This window comes from Cryptomeria japonica, chromosome 3 (assembly GCF_030272615.1).
Source record: "Cryptomeria japonica chromosome 3, Sugi_1.0, whole genome shotgun sequence".
Lineage (NCBI taxonomy): Eukaryota > Viridiplantae > Streptophyta > Pinopsida > Cupressales > Cupressaceae > Cryptomeria > Cryptomeria japonica.
The window spans coordinates 766,093,834-766,101,662 of record NC_081407.1 but is presented as its reverse complement, the minus strand read 5'-3'; positions in this window follow the sequence as shown (position 1 = coordinate 766,101,662).

The following is a 7,829-nucleotide window of genomic DNA, read 5'->3' as shown; positions in this document are numbered from 1 at the left end:
CATCCTCCCCTCTAGTACATAGTAGGAATGATTAACGATTCTCATTGAGGAAACAAAAGAATACAACGTGGGGACTCCCGAAACTCCTCACCACATACATCTGGCATCTCTTTTGACTTTAGAGGAACAACCCAAGTTTGTTGAATTCTTCCAGAAATGCCAGATTAACTTTGCATGGTCATATGCAGACATGTCTAGTCTTGATCCAGATTTAGTCATGCATCACTTCACTATCGATGTGGGAGCCAAGCTTGTCAAGCAGAAACTTCGCAAGATGCATCCTCATATTGTAATACTAGTCAAAACAGAACTTAAGAAACTCCTGGATGTTGGTTTTATTACACCAATTGATTATGCAGATTGGATATCAAACATTGTGCCTATCGGCAAACCAAATGGGGGCATCCGTATCTGTACTGACTTCAAAGATCTGAACAAGGCATGTCCTAAAGATGACTTCCCCCTACCAAACATCGACATCATAGTGTACCTAATAGTAGGACATGCCATGCTTTCACTCATGGACGGATTTTTAGGGTATAACCAGATAAAGATCGCACTAGAGGATCAACATAAGATGATCTTCACATGTCCATGGGGAACCTACTACTGGAATGTAATGCCTTTTGGTCTAAAGAATGCAGAAGTGACCTATCAACGAGAAATGACCACTATCTTCCATGGTATGATGCATACCATAATGGAAGATTATGTTGATGACTTACTTGTAAAATCACTCACAAGAGAAGGTCATCTAGAAATATTAGAGAAGATCTTTGATAGACCAGAACAATATCATGTGTGACTCAACCCAAAGAAATGTGTCTTTGGAGTAACCTCAGGGAAACTTCTAGGATACATTGTCTCAAGAAAAGGCATTGAGGTCGATCTAGCAAAGGTCAAAGCAATCATGATCATGCCACCTCCAAAGAACATCAGTCAACTAAGGACATTACAAGGGCGGCTTCAATCTATCCAAAGATTCATTACACAACTGGCAGATAAGTGTCACCCATTTACACACCTACTACACAAAAATATCTGCTTTTAGTGGGATGCTAGATGCCAGCAAGCATTCCAGATGCTTAAAGATTATCTCATGAATACGCCATTGTTGATCCCACCAGATCCAAGTAGGCCTCTATTACTCTATATTTCAGCAACAAGTACAGTATTGGGTGTACTATTGGCACAACACAATGCAGAAGGGAAAGAGTGTGTTGTTTACTACATCTCTCGCACACTAGTTGGCTATGAACTCAATTACACCCCTATTGAGCAAGCTTTCCTCGCAGTAATCTTGGCAGCCACTAAACTAAGGCACTATCTGTTGACACATAGAGTACAGCTCATTGCAAAGATCGATCCACTAAAGTACTTACTCAACAAAACAACATTGATAGGTCATTTAGCCAAATGGGTGATGATTATTAGTGAATTTGACATCTAGTATGTGGACCGTAAGGCTATCAAAGGACAAGTTATTGCATATCAATTGGTATATGCACCACTCATAGGCGATCATCCTCTCATTTCCAATTGTCCAGATGAAGAGATATTCATGATCACAATAGCACAACCATGGAAACTATACTTTGATGGTTCATACACTAGGCATGGCTCGGGGGCAGGCATTCTATTTATCACACCTCAAGGTGACAACATCCTGAAGTCTTACAAGCTCACATTTCCATGCATAAACAATATAGCAGAGTATGAGGCCTTGGGCACAGGACTTAGACTAGCCATACAATGGAAATTGAAAGAGTTACAAATATATGGTGACTCCCAACTGGTCATCCAACAAGTAACAGATGAATATCAAACCAAGAATGACAAACTCATGCCATACAAGAAAATGGTGGATAGTTTAAAGGCATCATTTACTACTATCACCTTTGAGAAGATACCCAGAGATCAGAATCGAGCTGTTGACGCTATGGCTACCATTGCATCTCTCCTAGATCTTCCATAGAATTCAACACGCTATGAGTTCTTGGTCAAACAACTTTGGATTCCCGCTTATGATATCAATGAATCTGAGATGATATGTCACCTTATCAATTCCGAATCCCTATGGTACGGTGAGTTCTAACCTATCTACATGATCACACACTTCCTCCTAACCAATCGAATAACCATCGTAAAACTTTCATTTGCCAAACTGCTCGATATACCATTATTGTTAAAACCATATACTGATGCAGTCTTGATGGTACTCTCCTTCGATGTTTGGAACATGATGAGATAACAAAGGCCTTGGAAGAGGTACATGAAGGAATTTGTGGAACTCATGCAAGCAGTCCTTCACTAGCAAAGAAGATCATACGCACTGGATACTATTGGCCATCCATGGAAAAAGACTCCTATTATTTTGTCAGAAAATGCAAGAAATGTCAAGTTCATGGAGACTTGATACATGCACCAGCATAGGAATTGCAACCAATCACAATACCATGGCCCTTTTTCCAATGGGGAGTTGACCTTATGGATAAAATCCACCCATCTTCATCTAACGGCCACAAATTCATTATTACAGCCACTGAATACTTCACAAAGTGGATCGAAGTTGTTCCACTTACCCAAGTCACTGGCAAGTAGATCGCCTCATTCATTCTAAATTACACCATTTGTCAGTATGGTGTACCCATGTCCATCATCACAAATAACAGACTTCCTTTCAAAAATCAAGATGTCTGTGAGCTCTGTGAGAAGTTTCATATCCAACACCACTTTTCCACTCTCTATTACCCACAAGGCAATGGTCAAGCCAAAGCATTGAACAAAAACATATTAAGAATCCTCAAGAAAACAGTCAATGATGTCGGTCATGATTGGCATGTTCAATTGAATCCAACACTATGGGCATACCAAACTAGCATTTGAACCCCTACAGGAGCAACTCCCTACTCATTGGTCTATGGTGTAGAAGCTATCTTACCTATTGAGGTTGAGATACCATCTCTACGGGTTTTCTAGCTTAATCTCATAGATGACAAAGCATACAGAGTATCCCGTCTCAAAGACTTAGAGCTACTTGATGAGAAACAATAAGCTGCATACAATCACCTCAAAGCCTATCAGCAGCGCATGAGTAGAAGCTATAATCATCGAGTTTGACCTCATACATTTGAGGCAGGTGATCTTGTTCTCTGAGAAAATCCTCATAACCAACCCATCTGAGAACATCAGGGAAAGTTTGAATCAAACTGGCTGGGTCCATATGTTATCACTGTTGTCTTTGGGTCCGGGACATATCAGTTGGCTACTTCAAAAGGAGAACCGCTAGCAGATACAATCAACAACATGTACCTCAAAAGGTTTTATACATAAGCTGCACAAAGCATTAGGCTCCCATACATACCAGAAAAACACCAAAAACATTTAGAAAAATGTCTTGAAGAAAATACAAAAAAGTCAAAATAGTAAAGAAAAATCATACATCCAAATGGTGAACAACCACTCCAGTGGCACCTTGGGTAAGTGCAATGGTGAAAACCTGGTAAACAGGTGCCACTCGTAAAGGTTATGGCTCCATTGTCTTTCAGACTTGTTGCGATCAAATTCATTTGCATCCACACATCCATCAGTCCAAAATCATGGCTTGTTATTGATCTGCAATCAAGGATAGTCCTTCATGCATCTTATATCCCACTTTTTCATAGTCATCTCTAAACTGGGGGCAATGCCCTTAACCTATTTGATGGAAGTGGATTGTGCATTACTTATGATTCATTGAGTTCTTCATTCGAAACTGTCTCACAAAATTCAAAAACATTCAAAACAATCATCAAAATACAAAAAACATTCAAAACAAATCATCAAAAATACCAAAAAAATTCAAAAAATACTTACAAAATCCAAAAATATCAAAAAATAGAAAAAATCAAACAAAAACAGGGCAACGCATTGTACATACAAATCCAAGCACATAACCAAGCAAACAATTGAAATACTCCAACGATGACCTCTTATCACATCAAAATCAACACAGAAACTGTCTTAACAAGGATGCATCCTTCCTTACTATAACAAAGACACGATGACATTTTCTTTGACAAGAAAATTATGTTTAAGCTATCAAAATACTTGATTGATTTGTAGGTTATTCATTCATCGGATTCCTATGTTATTCCAGGATATCTTGAAGTGATTAGAGTAGTTGAGATGGTTCCTACGACATTGTTTGTATGTTTTCTGTGAATTATTCCAATGGTGTTTTGAGGCATGTACTAATGGTGTCTACGTGGGAAGTTCACTAAGCTACATGATCTTATGCAAAATACAGTCATAGATCACTATGACTTGCTGACTACATCTTATACCTCGACCATATGAGCATGAACCGTTATCGAAGGTCCATATTCTTTATTCTTTATATATGTTGTTTTCTTACAAGTACAATACTCCATCTTTGGTTCCTACTGCCTCATCCAAGCTTGATAATGGTTTTATCTCTTACTACGGTATGAACTTGTCTCAGGATATGATCGGCAAAAGATCAAGGAGGACGTTTCAAGTTATGCATGAAAGGAGATAATCCTTGTCTGTTTTGCAAGCACTACTTAGGTCAACTTGATCCATTATATCAAGTTGCTTGTATTAACTTTCTATATCAAAATCTAGGAAAGAAGTGCTCAGGTCATCATGGTTTAATTATACCATTGATGTTTGCACTCACTTCCCACAATTCAAAAGCTCAATGATGAAAAATAAAGCACTATGAATCGTCATTCCATCTCATCTGTATATATATTGCATTCCATTGCATTCCATCCATCCATACATTCATAATAGATGCATATCATGCATACATAGTAATGACAATGGATACTCTATTTTCCTCTTCTTCCATAGGAATGCATCATAGGTCCTCCATTTCTTCTATCTAACATCGAACCCCACCCTCACCCTCCCCATATTGGTATTCAGTATCACATACCCTACATCATCTCTCATCAACCCAATCAAGCCAATTACTTTGTCTACACAGGCATATCGACTCACACACACCTAGACTATCAACAGATACTCTATTCAAGTATCTTCGAGTCTCAACGGGTAATCGAGTATGGCAAACCTAGACTACAATAGACATTTATCATAATGACCTAGTCTCAACGGGTCTGCTATGATTCACCACAACCATCCATCACACGCACACACTATCAATTGATCAACCAATCAAACACAATCCAATGAACAATTACATCAATTGTCTAAGTCTCAACGAGTATTTTGCTTCAGATACATTGACTTCATTGGGCAATTACATCAATTGTCTAAGTCACGAACAGATCACTTTGATTCAGTTACTCAGACTTTATCATGTCCAAGCGAACAACTGACATCAACTGTCACACTTTGACTCGACCGAGGTAGTTTAACCAATTGCACCAGATTGTCCAACAATTTTGATCAATTATATAGCATCAATCAAAAGCACAACACCACATTTGCATCGTATCTCCTGCATAACCTATGGGTACTCACTAGCTTTCCATTTCTCCGTATTAACTCTATTTTCTTCCATTCTTTCACCGATATTGCTAATTTCTTCTATTCTACCTTCCCTCCACTTCTCGTTCTTTTTCAAGAGATTGCCCGATTTTTTAAATTTTTTTGGCCCATCTCTCGAGGGGGCATACCACCCACTAAATTAACATTTACGGGGCATATTTCTTCACACCTATTTTTCTTTCTTTGAAACAATGCGATAAAACTGCACTGTCTCAAAGAAGGGCAAATGTAGTCACATAAATCTATCCACTTAATTAAATGAATATTTAGTATTTATTTGATTATTTAACCATCAATCAATAATTAATTAAATTAATATTTAATTAATTCATCTTAACCCTCTTCTCCTATTAATTAAATAAATTATTCAATTTATTTGATTTAATTCACTTAACCAAATTCAGACCATTAATTAAATAAATAAATCATATTTGTTTAATTAAATCTTCTCTCACATTTAAATAAATTAATATTTATTTAAATCCCCCAAAATCCCATCTCTCACATTTAAATAAATTAACATTTATTTAAATCACCTTTATCCTCCACCCACTTGTATTTTCCTACAAATGCAAGTTGCACAACTATTTTAAATAAATTATTTATTTAAAATCCTATTTATCCTCACCCACTTGAAATCTTTAATGGTTTCCCTTAAAGTCTTCAAACTTAATGGCTTCCTTCTAGAGTCTTCTCAAGCCTTTAATGGTTTCCCTTAAAGTCTTCAAACTTAATGGCTTCCTTCTAGAGTCTTCTCAAGCCTTTAATGGTTTCCCTCAAAGTCTTCAAGTATTTAAATGCTTTATCTTCCTTTTTCTCATGTAAATAAATTAACATTTATTTAAATCCAAAATTCACATTCACATTTAAATAAATTAATATTAATTTAAATATCTATCCAAATGCAAATTACACCATTTAATTGAAATAAATGATTTTATTTTAATTGAAAATCCCAAAATTCCTCCCACTTGCATTCTCCTACAAAATCCACTTGCATGCCTAAATCCCTTCTAGATTCTTCTAACTCCTTCTAATTAGCCTAATTCACCCCCTAAATATTGTCACATTCCTAAGCAACTTGGAGCCACTTCTCAAAGCCCTCTAAAGTCTTCAATAACCATTAAAGGCTTTATGTCTTCAAATGGTTAACCTCTAAAGTCTTCCAAACCATTAAAGGCTCTTACATAACCATTTATGGTTAACTCACCTTTTACCTTTGATTAGAGACTTTCCTCTAACTTAACCATCCTTTTGACTCATGGGTCTCTTCAAATCATTTATTTCTTTGACTAAGGTAACCATTTAACCCTTACACATTCATTTATCCCTTGGATAAAAGGAATATCCATTAACCTAACCCTAACCCAACCCCCTAGGGTAACCATCATGTCTCCTCAAGCATTTAATGCTCCTTATCTCTCCTCTCAAGCCTCCTCATGGTGACACTTGTCAACATGGAATTGGGTTGAAAGTCTCACATGGATTGAATATCTTTCAATCCTAACCCTTGTTAAGATTGCTCAATCTTAGCCCTTCATTTCCCAATTTCTTCTATAAATAGAACCCTTCTCCTCAAGCAAAGAAGTAAGAATTAGAGTATTGTGTTATACTGGTATTAGCATAGAGCTTTTTCATAACATCACTACCTACACTTGCATAGCATTTGCTTATCATATTCAACCATCTTGAATCTCCATATGGCATCCATGGCTAGTGCTAAAAGCTGAGAGCTACACTCATGTGGAACTTGGAGAGGAGAGGAACAAGGGAGGAGCAACTATGGGCATCTTGATTAGCATTTGGAGGAGTATAGTTTATCTATTCTATGTTTGTATGCTTTCTATTCATGCTTAATATCTCTCTTGATATGCCTGTTTAGGATAATCTTTTGTTACTAACACTAGCATTTGTTTCTTGTGCTCTTGTGTGTCTTGCCATCAAAGAGATTTTCTAATCCTTTTTGCAGAGCATCAATATTCATTACAAAATATTGAACAAAAATATTCAAGTTTTTAGGATCTTTTGAGGTAAGCAAGCTTTCAAACATATATTAGACACACAACATTCGAAAAGAATTAAACATACACAAATAAATATGAAAAATACAAAACCACTTTGAAATAACAAGCTATTAAATACATTCAAATCAAATATTCAATCAAATATTGATAATATTTCTCTCTTGACTACACTTGGCATATGATGCCCATGTGTTGATAATTTGAAGAAGAAAAATTAACAATGGCTTCATGAGTAAATGTAAACCATACAACAAGTTAAAAAAGTATAACAATTGATTAATAATT